The sequence below is a fragment of the Streptopelia decaocto genome (genome assembly GCF_964273445.1).
Source record: "Streptopelia decaocto genome assembly, contig: HAP1_SCAFFOLD_271, whole genome shotgun sequence".
In the NCBI taxonomy this organism is placed as follows: Eukaryota; Metazoa; Chordata; class Aves; order Columbiformes; family Columbidae; genus Streptopelia; species Streptopelia decaocto.
The window spans coordinates 1-14,439 of record NW_028115594.1 but is presented as its reverse complement, the minus strand read 5'-3'; the positions used below and the strand labels follow the sequence as shown (position 1 = coordinate 14,439).

Here is a 14,439-nt window from a genome sequence, read left to right as displayed (position 1 = left end):
GCTAGAGACAGGTCGCGGTGTCGACTGCGATGGGCAATCGGGACCGGCCAGTCGGGAGGGGAGTGGCCAGCTATAGCGAACCCACCAAGGCTCCCACGAACTGGTCGCAGCGCCACCAGTACCGGATCCCTCGGTAGGGGGTGGGGAAGCGTCTGAACTACCACTCAACAATATCCGATCACCCTCGGCACATGGGGCAGCACAAACAAAGCACGTACTCGTCTCCATTTCAATGAGAGGGCGCACAACCTCTCTTTCTATTTCATCAACACTGTCTTCAGTGTCGAGAAGAGGCGGGGCGGCGGGGCATTCGCTTAAAAAGCCCACGCGTTTGTTTTGCCGCAAAACTTCTTCCTCTATTTGGAGGTCAAGTTTACGCACATCCCGCGCTAAGTTAACGTAAACGGCTAGAAGGAAACACACCGCTATGCCCGTTACTCCTACTATATTGATGGCTTTCCTTGATGGTTTAATCCCGAGTTTGTCAGCTTGCCGCCTGTTCAAAACACTGATTTGTGCACCCGTGTCAACTAGAAATTTCACACTTGTCCGCCTTGGACCAACGGGGATATGTATGTATGGTTCTTTATCACTGTACCATTGGCAAGAAAATACAAAGCGGGTGGGGTGGCCCTGGTTCCCATCCGCTTCTACTATTTTTTTGGCTCCCTTTGTGAGGATACGAAAGGGTTAATGTTTCGCTTGTCCTCAGGGAGGGGGGCGGTTACTGGTGCCTCCTCTTTGTTCTCTGATCTTCCCTCTAAATATTCCACCAGCTCCTGTAAATGCTCAGTGGAAAACTTGTATAACAGTGTTCGGGGCACACCCAGAGCAGCCGCGCGGTGCCAGAGGCTGCTCTGCTGCAAGCTGCTGCTCTGATCTGACCGGCAGCCAAAACGCTCCGGTTTCTGTGACGGGGGGGCGGCCCAGTGCGGGGCGGCCCCTGAAGAGGCTCTACTCGGCTCGTCTTCCGGACCATCCGGCTTCTGTACGGGCCGCCGCTCGGGTCTACCCACGCCATCTCGCACCCATGTGTAACCACATTGTGTAAAATTTCCACCCAGGTTAATACATGTTCAGGAGGACTTCGGGGATTTTGCTTATTATAATCAATAGCCCCCTGAATTTTTTCCTTAAGGGACTGGACATATATTTTTAAGGCATCCGGTAATCCTTTAATAAGCAGCCGAAGGTGGACCGGATCCACTGGCGCCGCCATAGGGTGGGACTGCCGGCCTCTTTCATACATTGCTTGTATACAAGCCACCTTTTGAACTCCCTCGGCAAGATCTGATAAAACTTTTATAACAATTGCAACTGGCTTCCCACGTTCCCTGGGATCTATACCACCAGCCCAGTAAGCTACACGAGATGTGATGGACTGATTACCATCCGGACCATCACTTAAAAATATCCCTGGGCCCCAGAAGCCTGTGGCCTCGTCCTTACTCAATAATATTCTATCACCCCCAGTAAGTGAAACGCACCAAAGATATTCAGTCTCTGTCTCGCCCGGCTTCCGTGAGAATCTAGTTTGTCAATCTCCTAGCTCCAGTCCTGAATATGGCATGCTATGGGTAGCCGTGCGTGGATTTTTGCCTTGTCCCTCTGTATGTGTCTCAGTTCTAATAAGAGGACGCACGTCCTTTGTTACTACCCCCTCTTCATCAACACTGTTTTCAGAATCAGTATCTTTGTCGAGAAGCGGGGGGGGCCGAGGGGCACACCTGAACTGGGGAGATGCTAGAGGAAGCTCTTATATTAATTAACAAAAACTCAAGTTTTTGTTCCAAAAAAACAAGTTTCTGTTCTAACAAGCCAAATCTCTGTTCTAAATAATCCGATCACATGCTTTACCGCAAAAGGTTTTGCTTTAAAGAGTCAAACTGTTTGCTTTGCCGCGAAAGGTCCTGCTTTAAAGAGTCAAACTTTCCGCTTTGCCGCGAAAGGTCCTGCTTAAAAAGGTCAGACTGCTCACTTTGCCACGATAGGTGTTGCTTTAAAGAGTCAAACTGTTTGTTTTGCCACGAAAGGTCCTGCTTTAAAGAGTCAAATTGTTCACTTTCCCGCGAAAGGTTTTCCTCCATTCAGTGCTTAAGTTTACACAGATCCTGTGCTACCTTTAAGCAAACACCCAAACTGAAACACACCATGATCCACATAACGGCAAGACCCCAGGTTACTGCAGAGATATTACTCAACCCTCTAAATAATTGCTCCATATCTGATACCCTGCTCGCTGCGCCAAAAATTGTCAAGGAGGTACCCCGAGTTTAGTTTAAGGGACAACAGGGTCTAAAACAACTTTTATTAAACCGGTGAGAAACAGGGTTTTAGCACTCCAAAGTGACTTAAATAAAGGTTTGGATATCAGTTGAGGAAAATTATTAAGGAGCAGCAACTAATACAACAGGCGGTCAACAGTGTGCATGCATGTGGCTTCACTCAAAACAATGCTGGAGCTGGCCCTGAGTCCCGGAGAAGTACACACTTGCCTAAACATGGTGAGGGATTATTTTTAAAGAGAGACACCTACTTGTAGCGAGTACGGGAAGTGTACACTCGCCATCCTGCGAGGGTTAATTTACTTACACATGCAAATGTGCACGGAATACTACACGTGCTTATGTTGAAGCACGGGAGGAAAATACACTCGCAATTGTGCGAGGAAATAGTTTAAAGTACACGTGCAAATGTGCATGGAAAGTTACATGTACAAATGTGCACGGAAAGTACATGTGCAAATGTACACGGAATATTACACGTGCAGACGTGCACGGAAGGAAAATACACCCGCGATTCTGCGAGGATTAATTTTACACGTGCTCATATGGAGCATGGAAAGTTACACGCGCATATGTGCACGAAAAGTATAAATATACTCGCAATCCTGCGAGAAGTTTTACTCACACCCGTGGTGGCAAGGCAAGCGCAGTCTCCATCCCGGGGAGGCGGGCTCTCGGCGGCAGCATCTTGCTCATGCTCCGAGAGACCCACGACAGGGGGCCGACTCTTGACGAGAGTCCCGTTTTTATATTGGCTGATCAGATCTGACTGTAGGCATTCTAGAAGCTTCTCTGCACCCCCACACTTGCTGTGGGTGAAGCCTGAAGCCTCCAAACATCCCCCACACTGGCCGCAGGTGCCCAGCGGCTCAGTGACGCCTCCACACGCCCTTCTCCTAATGGCCCTGGCCAGGGTGCTCTGGGGCCAAACAAAAGCTGTTAGCCTCAAGTAGCAGAGAAAGAGGGAGATGTGCCTACTCCTTCCAAACTGAAGAAGGGAGGGGGAGAGAGGGGGGTTGCATTCCGCCACAACTCCATATGCCTAGCTATGGCATCTCCGGATAACCCGTTCCACACATGCTTGGTTGGCATCCCCCTTAATGACTACAGCAGCATCACAAAACTGTTTCAAAATAGTGGTTGGTGCAGAGGCATTGCAGCAAACTGTAATAATACTAACATGGCACTTTGGATTAACTGTCTCCCGGAAATAGACATTGAACCACACGAACTGGAATTGCTGGGATCTGTGCTCATGGATGCTTGTATCCAGCTGGTTTGTGAAAAGTGCCAGGACAATATGCTAAAGCATGAATGGATAAAACTGCAAAATGTTAATGCTACCCTTGGTGACTATAGAAATGAAACTCGATGGTGTAATGCCTCACAGAAGAATCCAAGGAATGTGGGACAGCAACCCCAAAACCTCCTGTATGGTGTATTCTTGATCTGTGGAGATAGAGCCTGACCAGGAATTCCTTCTAATGCTGTTGGAGGACTGTGTATTTTGGGACTATTAACTCTCTTAACGCCCAATGTATCTATGATAATAGATCACAGAAGAGCAAGACGAGAAAAACACTTTTTGCGTGTATATGAGTCAAAATGTGATGATAATGTAGATTTTTGGGGGTCAAGGTTAAGGGTTTTAGGATCTCTTGTATCTGGTGTTGGCACAGCTAAAAGCTTTAAATATTTTAGAAAATTAGGATGCTGGCTAGTTAAGCAAACTAACAGAACTTAAAAGGCTTTAAGTGGACTTTTGTTGGATGTAGATTCTGTGAGACATGCCACACGGCAGAGTAGAGCTGCGATAGATTTTTTGTTATTAGCTCAAGGACATGGGTGTGAAGATTTTGATGGGATTTGTTAAGTAAATTGCTTAGTGGTTGAGGGTTTTTAGGATGGTTGTTATCAGTAGTGAAAACAGGACTGATCATTTTGATGATTGTTGTGGTTGTGTTACTAATGTTGCCATGCATGATTTTTCTGCTGCAAAGGGCCCTGCAGCGGACAATGAGGGCAGCTTTTTTAGCATAAATAAAAAAAGGGGGAATTGTGGGAAACTGCAGTGGGTCTGTGGAATCCTTGACAGAAAATATGGGAGTAGAGATCAGCCTTGAGATATTAAGATTTACCCTTGAGAAGGATGGGAGTAAAGGAGTATCCAGAGAGAGGAGAGATGTACCCGTGAGAGAGAAGGGGATAGAAGAATAACATGGATGATAGAAAAATTAACCAATGAGATGTTAGTGCTGTAACTTGTAACCAATAGTGAAAACACACATGAACTGGTAGAATTGTATACAAATGCACTTGTAGCAATAAATGGCACCTATTACTTCCATCTTGAAAGAATTTGGTCCATGTCGTTTGTCCGTCTCAACCACGACATTTAGATGTTAATGAGCCCTCTGCTGCCATGATCCTGAACTGCAGATGCTGAAAGAATGAACAAACCTCCAATGAAGTGAAAGGCAGAAGCAAACCCCAAGTTCTGAGTTTGGAGGTGTCTTGACTACCCTCCTGCTCACAGCAGGGTCAGACCAGATTACTCAGGGCTTTATCCAAACACATCTTGGTCACTTTCTGGGACAGAGTGAGTGCGCACTCCTGGGAACAGCTTCCAGTGCTGGACTGTCCTCGTGACTGGAAAGTTTCTTCCTTTCTACAGCACCTTTCCAAGCTCAACCATCCAGATTGTTTTTACCCATCCACTTACACACTGACACAGACAAGAATTTACTGCCTTGGGCACAGGAATGTTGTGGGGGATGAAGCTGAATGCCTTGCTGACTTCCAGGTAACAGACCACCACTGGTAACAGACCATTAATGTTCTCCCCACGTCCACCACCCTGTCCTTTCCTCACAGAAAGCAAAGAGGATGGACAGGCACAACCTGCCCTGGGTAAACCCCATCACCTTCTCTTCCAGACACCCAGAAATGCGGTCCCAGTGGACATGCTCTGGGGCACAGCCCTTGGTTCCCCTGCTCACCCATTGGCCATTTTGAAAAGTGCACACACTGTGTGAGAGCTGCCAGTGGTCAGGGAGTCCCCCCAGTCTCCATGAGCTTTCCAAGATGGTGGAGAGTGGCCTCACTGTGACATCGTCCTGCTGTGCCAGCTCCTGGGATGCTGCCCTTGCTGTCCCATAGACTGGAAAGGATTGTGTTAGTTCCAGTGACCCCTGACTTGATCCACATCCACTGCTGGTTGTTCTGCAGATTCCCATCTCAAGTCACAGAGGCCTGGGACACATTGCTGGTGAAGAGGGAGGACAAGAGGACACAGGGATTCTCACCTCTTTCTCTTATTAAATTCATGAGTAGCTACAAAGTGTCTTTGTTTGTCCTTTAACTGTTCCTGCAGTAGTAACAGCTCATTATGGGCCCTTGAATTACCTTTCAGGTCTAGAGTGAGTTCTGATCTGGACTGTTGCTGTGCTTTGCGGCTGCTGTCCTTGCAGACCAGATGAACTCACTTCTGCCACCCTGCCTGGCAGTTCATTCCATCTGTGTCACAGCTCTGTCTGCAGCACTGACAGCTCCAGCTCCCCCAGTCAGGTCCCTGGCTGAGGACATTGCCTCACATCTGGGCTGAACCACCCCAGCTGTGGCACCAGCCCAGCTCTGACCTGCCACAAGGAAACCTGGTACCAAGTGTCCAAGAGCCCATGTGTGCAAAGGCTTTGAATCAGAGCACAGACATGACATGGCCAGAGAATGATGAATATCTCTCTAGACCTAGGAGTATAAAACCAGAATAAAATGCCTGAATTCATTCAACTGAAGATATTCCTTCCCCGGCTTGGAGGAATTAGATCCTTTGCTGTAATATTGCTGGTGTCCTGTCTAATGACGGGACAAGAAAAGTTGATTCTCATACTAATTCATTGTTTAATACAAAGAACACAATGATGTGTCTCTGCAGAGAAGAGAGAATCAACATCACTGATTACTTCAGGTTGTTTGAAAGGATGTGCCCCTAGAGCCCCAGGGACACCTGGAGGAGCCCAGAGGGGACAGAGAAAAGGACATCATGGGCTGCTCCTGTGCTGCTGAGCTGGGCTGGGCTCCTGGGACACAGGGAGCTCATGGCAGCGGCAGCGCTGCAGAGAGACAGCTCTGCCCAGGAGCAGCTCCTCTGCAAAGCGCAGCAGGGCTGAGGGCTCTGCCTGCAGCACTGAGGGCACAGGAGCCAGGCACACAGAGGGGAAAGGCAATGTAGGGGGTTGGTTGCTGAGGGCTCATTGAGAGACAAATCTTCACAGTTCTAACACGGTAAGTCTCTGGCTGTAGGACAATGCAGCTGCATTTCCTGGAGGGATCCCCTAAAGATGATACATCCCACAATTTACAGGATCTGTCAGGTCTCTCTCACAGTATTTCTCATGTAGAGGACAAGAACATGGTTCAGACCAGCGCTTCCCTGCTGCACTGTCAGAGGAACAGGGCATGATGGCACCTTCTGCTGAGGTTGACTGCAGGGGGAGCACCCAGGGGTGCCCAGGGCTGTCCTGCAGAGCAGGGTCCCTGCACCCCAGGGCTGTGCCGGGGCAGGGACTCTGCCGCCTGACAGGGTCAGCGCTCAGCCTGCCCGGGAGATCCCATGGCAGCAGCTGTGGGGGGAAGGAGCGACCCCCGGCAGGGCAGGCAGGGAGCTTTTCCACCTGCCTCCCTCACCTGGCCGTGGTCTCTCTGTTTGTCAGCACTGGCACGTTTACCTACCTGAAGCCCCTCTCCATCTCCTCCTCATCCCTGGATCTGGTGGTGTCTGTTCTGTACTCAGTGGTGCCTCCAGCAGTGAACCCCCTCATCTACAGCATGAGGAACCAGCAGCTCAAGGATGCCCTATGGAAACTCATATCCTTGTGTTTTCTGAAGCAATAAACTGGCCATCTTCTTCTATACAGGAGTTTTAATGTAGCTAATTATAAGCCCAGCCTGTCAACTGGATTTTCTGGTGTTGTTGGTTGTTTTCTTATTGTGATAATGTTGTCATCCCCTTTCTAATTCACTGTTGGCTTTTCTTTTATAACTGTTGGCTGCTTAGATGAGCAGCAGTGCTCTTCTTGTCTCTAAAAAGAATAAAGGGCTCTTTAGTGACTTGTTTTTCACTATATCTTTCCTGCAAGGGCTTTTTGGAGCTGCAGGGATAGTTCCTGTGCGTGGGTGGAGGGGAAAACAGCTCTGGCATGGCAGCACTGCCAGGGAGCAGCAGCGCTTGTTCTTCCAGAGCTGTTCTGGCTCCACTCCCACACTCTCCTTCTCATCCCTTGTGTTGGTGCAAGGCCTGAGTGCTCTGGCAGCTTGGTCACCGTCCTGCTGTGTGTCAGTCCTGTGAGTGCAGGCAGGGACAGGCAATGGGCACTGCTGTGACAGGGCTGGCCTCACAACAGCCTTTCCAGATAGAAAGGTGATCTCCTATGGGCAGTGCATGATGGTTTATATCTTCAAGCATATGCTTACGATAGTGTCCCACAGATTCAAACCCCAGTGTACATCTGAACAGCGTGTGTGTGCAGGGCTGGCACACAGCAGCGTCCTCTCACAGCCAGGCTCCTGCCAGAGACCTGCAGGACCAGCAGAGCAGGGGCTGGGTTGTGCCCCTGTTCACTGGACACCCCACAGAATCTGCCCCAGGGCATCATCATGGACGGGCCCCTCTCAACCACCATTTCCAGCCCTGACTTCTCTCCCAGCTCACAGAGATTGTTCTTCCCTCCATGGAATGACACTGAATGACTAGGTCAGCAGTCCATGTCTGCATTGTACAGATGAGATGTGAGCACGCACATCCTGGATGTGAGGTGAGATGTACCCAGGAGCACAAACAACATCAGCTATTCCTGGGGGTTCCATGAAAGCCTGTGGGACAGACAGTGTCTTGAGGTCACTTCATGTTGGCAGAATCATCCTATGGGAAACCGCCTGAATGCAGCACTGGGTTGTGCTTCCTTGAACTGAGGTCCCTGTGTCCATTCCTCATGATGTGGGACATGTCAGATGAGTGCAGAGCAGGTGACACACCACAGGGCTGAGGTGCCTCCCGTCCTTTGGAAGTGGCACCAGGAGGCCAGAGGGAAACCAAGAGTATGGCCTCTATGTGCAACAGGGAAAGATTCCGTCTCTGAACACCCCTGGGTGCAGAAGGAGTTCACAAGGCCAGCTCAGACTTGGATGGCAGACAGAACTTGACATTTCTGTGTGTGACTCCAAGAACGAACAGTGGCTTGGTGATATTCATCTCAGCTGCTGGAATGGCTCATTGCAAGTGTTCCTGTTTGCTACATCACCCTTGCCCATGATCCTGGGTTGTGCTCTCAAAAGTACCAGAGCACTCAGAGAGGTTCTGGGTTCCTTGGAAAAGCAGACATCCGACCCAACTTCAAGAAGGGCTCTTTATTAAAATCCAGCCATTTTCCTCAAGAGGAGCTGCTCCTCCACCTGGTTTAGCGCCAGCAGCACAGGGCTCTCAGGCTCCATCGTGATCTTGGCCGCTTCCATGAAGAGCACACGATGACAATGGTCTCAGTTGCCAGGGAGCAGATGGAGGGTTCGCTGTCCTCCTCCAAGGGCTGAAGGGCTGCAACAGAAAGAAGCAGAGCCCAGATGAGCTCCCATGGCTGCAGAGACCCCCAGGCATCCCCTCCAGACCACGCTCCCTACTCACCGCTGCAGATCTCAGACAGACTCTCCTTGCTTGGGTCCCTCAGGTGCCGCACAGCCAGCCCTGGGCACAGAGTTCCGTCAGCCCCTGCTCCCTCCCCTCATCAGGGCTGACCCCAGGGGAGAGCAGGAGCCGAGATGCTGGGACCGAGCGAGGCGGCCACCACGGCCACCTGCATGGGCAGGGCTGGGAGGGGAGGCCAAGGCCCTGTCCGGGGCAGCCGGGGCTCTGGCAGCCACAGGGCTGCTCCTTGTGCCAGGACAGCAGCGGGGACTGGGGCCAGGCTGCCAAAAGAGGGACCCGAGGGCTGTGACTCACCGATGAACCTCACGGCCGCCTCTCGCAAGCTGGCCTGAGCATCCCTCAGGTACGGCAGGCTCAGGCTCAAGAGCTCTTGAGCTCTGCTCCTGTCCCGCTCCAGCTGGAGAGAGCACAAGGGTGTGAGCACGTCACTGTCCCTCCCCAGCTGGCCGGACCAGTCCCTCCCCACAACAACCCACATTCCCCTTTCCCCCCGGCCATCCCCGTGTTCCAGCCAGGAGCCCTGTGGGGCTGAGAGAGAGACACAGGCGGAGGGGTCCCAGGGGTGCTGAGCGCCCTCCCTCCCGCTGGCTGCGGGGCAGAGGGAAGAGCCCCTGGGGGCTCTGTTCTTGACGACAGGGAACAAGGATGCAGCTTGGGGCTGCAGCAGGACAGGCGAGGCACATCTGCAGAGCCCACAGCACGGACATGTGGGGCAGCCCCGTCCAGCCTGGGCCCTGGGCCTTGGGGGTTGTCCTCACCAAGCTCTCTCCAATCCGCCATGTCTGCTCTGTCTGCACCAGGTGTTTGAGCTGTTTCCATCTGAGCAGTTCTGCGGCACCGAGGAGGGCTTCCCTGGCAACCTACGGAACAGCAGAAGCTGGGACATGACACCATGTTCTGGGGCAGGAGACCTGGTGTCCCCCTGCTCTGTGCTTTGTTCCTGGGGTGATTCTGCCCTTAGGGAGCGGGGACATGCCCTGGCCCAAATGCCCAGGGGTCTCTTCCCTGCATCACTGCTCGGCTTTGAAATCTGTACCTTGGCCACACTCAGCACTTGGTCACTCATGCGGAAGAAGAGAGGGAGCAGGCCAAGTCGCACTGTGTTCTTCATCTCCCTCTTGTCGTTCTGCACCACCATCTTCATCAGGTCTCTGAAGAAGCTGATGGAGCTCTCTCTCAGCTGGCTCAGCTCCTGGGAGGGAGCAGCACAGTAGGACCTGAGCACCAGCAGCTCTCTGCCCACGGGGAGCAGAAGCTCCTGCATGGCTGATGGGAGGGGAGATGCTCCAGGGCGGCATTGTGCACACTGCAGTTGTGGCCAGATCTGCGGCCCTGGGTGCGTGAAGGGCCACTCAAGGGACTTGCTCAGGCAGTGCCTGTGCCTCAAAACGCCGTCCCCGCATCCCCCAGCATCCTCAGCAGCCATGGTGGGGAGGAGCTGTGGGAGCAGCTGGCAGGGAGAAGCTGGGCTGGGCTGCAGAACGCAGAAACCATCCCACAAGAGCCCCAGGGAGAAAGGAGTGAAGCCCCTGCTTTGAGTGGCTGGGCAGAAGGGCAGCTGTCATTGTCCAGTGCCCACCCGCGGGGCTCAGGCTTATACATCAGTCTTATACATCAGTCTTATACATCAGCCTTACGTCATCAAAGAAGGGCAGGAGAAATTCTGCCAGCAGCACAGCGATGGGACTGGCCTCCTCCCTCTCCAGCTGAGCCATCACGTTTCTGAAGACCACCAGAGCCTTCATCCTGATGGCCTTATTGCCATACTGCAGGACCCACATCAGGTCTGGCAGCATGACCTTCATCTTTCTGGCCTGTATGAAGAAGAGAGTTGCCCTTTTGGGACCAGGTCCATGTGTGGAGAGCTCCCCAGGCAGCCCCCAGGCCCCACCATGGCAGGGAGGGCCTTTGGAGCAGGCACCCCAGCGCCTGACTGCCAGCCAAGGCCAAGCCCGAACCCACTGCCCCGGCCCTTGGCTGCCACCATGGCTGCCCTTGGCGACACCCTACTCACCATCTCGTCTCTCTGTGACAGCGTCATCATGCCCCTGAGCAACAGGGAGAGCACCGTTGGCCTTCGTTGCCTCAGAAACCTCATAACTAGGTACATTGGAGCAAACTCCTCCTCTTGCAGATCACTGCTGGCCAGTATCTGAAAGCAAGCCAGCAGTGAGTGACCGGCAGAGCTGCTGGGGCTTCTGGCACCGTGCAGCTCCTGGGGCACCAGGAGCTTCTTCCAGTAACTCACAGCCAAGCGAAGGATGGCGGTGTCCTCCCGGTGTGTATACAGGACCCTATAGTGCCGGTCCTGGAGTTGGATGTGCAGCTCCTTCAACATGTTCTGCAGGGTCTGGGGCACGGAGAACATCACCTCCCACAGTGCCAGGGCAGTGCTGCAAGAGAGCGCTCTGTCAGCAGGGCAGCCTGGGCCACAGCAGCGTGTCCGGCTCCGCGCTGCAGGACGCCTGAGATGCCCTGGGCAGCAGCAGAGGCTGAGCTGGTGCTCCCGTGGGGCTGGCAGGAGCGCAGTGAGGGGGCTCTGGGCTGGCTTGCTCAGCTGTGGCTGCTGTGGGCCTGGCTGACCCCAGCGCTGGAAAGCATGGTGGGATGGAGGGTCCTGCTCCTCGGGGGTGTCCTGCAGGATTCCTTGGTGCTGGCAGCCAGGGTGTCTCCGGGCCCCTTTCCCCACAGGGAACAAGCCCTCATGGCTTTTGGGGCCGGTACCTGTCTCCTGGTGGTGCGATTGTCAGCAGCGTCGACACCACCTCCCCAGGGCACTTGTCAGCCAGGGGGACAATTAGGGTCTCAACACTCTGTTGGGCTGGTGCCGTGCTGATGCACTCCAGGGTTTTATAGATGCAGCTCGTGATCTTTGGCACCTGGAGGAGACACAGGTGAGGATGGTGCTGCCACTGGAGTGCAGCCATTTCCTCAGCTTTCCTTGCCATCCCTCTCTGCCACCTTCATGTGGCTTCATTTTACTGGGATTTGAGAGGAAGAGATGGATGGAAGGAGGAACAAGGCCTGACAGGGCCGAAGGGCAGGACAATCCAGCCAAAGGCCACTTACATCCACCAGCCAGAAATCGCAGTCTCTCTTGACCATGTCCAGCATGTTTCTGGCCGCCTCCTTGCCAAAGGTGCTGGAGTCGCTCATGGCCTCAATGAACACCAGGACTATGTCTGTTTTCTCGGGAGGCTGGAGGTATTCTGTAAAGAGCTAAGGGAGGAAGGGAGGCAGCAAAGCCAAGTCACACCGAGTGCCCCGGTGCTGCTGCGTAGCCGGGCAGTGCCAGCAGCCCTGCAGAGACACCCGGCGGTGCTGCGGCAGTGCCCGCAGCAAAGCTGGCAGCAGGGGCAGCAGTGACTGCTGGGGAGGAGGAGAAGAGAGGCCCGGGGAGAGGGAGGAGGGTTGGGGTCCTGGGCACAGGCTGCTGGCCCTGCCGTGAACCAGGGGTTGCTGGTGGCCAGCAGGACTGGGGCTGCTGCTGGGACACTGGAGAGCAGCCCTCGCATCGTCCCTGCTTGGGGACAGCAGGAACCCTCTCAGCAGGGACAGGGAGGCCACGCCAGCCCCCTGATTGTGGAGGCCTTTGTTCACACGAGTCCCCTGCTGGTGCCACCAACAAGAGTGCCAGCAGGAGCTCTTTACCATGACGTCGGGTTTTAGCCAGTCCTCAGAGGAGCTGTCGGGATCTTCCAAGTGGGGCTGTCGTGCTTGATTCCTCCTGTCTGAACAGCAGGGAAACAGAGAGAACTCAGTAAAGCACAGCAGCTTTGTCAGCAAGCTTCCCAAAGCACCCCGAGATCTGCCCTCGTGATGGCAGGGCGTAAGTGGGCAAGGAGAATTCTGGAGGGCATCAGGAACAGCTTCTTGCTACAAGCACTGGAAGCTCTAGCCAGGAGGACTCAGAGATAGACCTGCTCTTCACTGGCAGGAAAACCATGGCTTTGGGTCATGGCAATCAGCCGTATGTTTGGGTCTGGGAACCACAGAACAGCGGGCTTCAGGATCCCGAAAGGAGGGAGGAAGGAGAGCAGCAGAGAACAGATCCCAGACTTTGGGAGAGGGCTCAGCTGCTGCAGCAAAATGGCAGCTGGGATGCTACGGGAAGCAGCTGGGAAGGACAAAGGAGGTGAGGAACAGGAGCAGACCCATTGGGAGATGTCTGTGTGTAGAGGAATTGAGCCCAACACAACTTCTCTTACTGTTTTGTCCAGCCAAGAAGACAGAAAGGTGCTGCACTGCATCTCGAGCCAGAGTTCTTGCCTCTTCCCAGGAATGTTGGAAAAGGAGGAGATGCCCCAGCAGCTGTCCCAGCTCAGGGATCTGGATGTCTCTATAGCTGACAGGGCCGTGTATGTCTGTCCTAGAGCGGCACCAGGCCTGGGCGAGGGAGACAGAACAGCAGGAGGGTTGAGGGCAGGCGGCTTTGCCAAAGCCCTGAACCCAAGCGCGTGTCCAAGGCTCCGTGGGCAGGCAGGACTGTCCAGGGCCATGCCGGTCACAGCTCCCAAAGCAGCTGGGTGGGCAACAGCCCCATGTGGGGAGAGCTGCAGGCTGCTCTGGGGTGCAGGGATGGGCAAACGGTCTGGCCGGAGGGTGCCTGGCTCCTTACCCCCAGTGTGGGATTCTCAGCCAACATGAAGCTCAGCCCCTCAATCCTCCCCACGGTCCTCTGCCGCACATGTTCTCTCTCGGAGCTGCTCAAAGTCAAGAGCATCTGGGAAGAGAGAAGCTGCTGGTGAGCACTGGGAGCCGCCACCACTCCAGCAGAAGCAGCACCGCTCAACTCTTGTGCTGGACTGGCCCACTCCATTAAGGGTTCCCCAGGACTCGACCAAAGCCTGTAGCGAGGCTCTTGCCCTGGGGTCCCTGGCAGGCTTGGGGCACATGCCCCGGGCCAGCCCTGTGGCCAGGCAGGAAGGCAGATGCCACCCTCTGCGGCCACTGTGCTGCGGAAGAGCCTGGAGGGCAGCCCCTGGTTCCCCGGGGAGGTGGGCACCCTCCCGGCAGCGCTCTCTGCACGGCACGGGGTGGGACTGTCCGCTCCAGAATGGACACCCCGTCCCCCAGGGTGAGGAACAGCCCTTGCGAAGCACAGACTTTGTACACCCAGACCTGGAAGATATTGTGCAGCAGGTCACTGACTCTGGAGGCACGAGAGTTGAGAAGCAACGCCTGCAGCATGTTGTCCATGGACCGCATGGTCTGCAAGAACACAACGGGTTGTGGTCATGTTTCCTGCCACCCCTCTCACTCCCAGGAGACTGATCTGAACTCCCCGCACTGAGGGACGACTCCCGCACTGCTGCGCTGTGCCCGGGAGAGACCCGGGGCAAACAATCTGCTCTGGGCAGAGCAGCCTGTGAAACTGGACGTGGCCAGGCCCACAGGCAGGGGACGAAGGGATGAGGGTGGGACAGCAGACCTGAGACCCTGCCCTGCCTTGGATCT

General features: G+C 54.1%; 1 long non-coding RNA gene across 1 annotated transcript; it reads right to left on the bottom strand.

Annotated features, from left to right (window-relative positions):
• Positions 1 to 8,757: 8,757 nt before the first annotated feature.
• Positions 8,758 to 9,380, bottom strand: LOC309452698. Its single transcript, XR_014186614.1, has 3 exons — positions 9,277 to 9,380; positions 8,962 to 9,021; positions 8,758 to 8,874 (listed from the first exon to the last, which is right to left on the bottom strand). It is a non-coding gene; the product is annotated as an uncharacterized lncRNA (long non-coding RNA).
• Between the last annotated feature and the right edge of the window lie 5,059 nt (positions 9,381 to 14,439).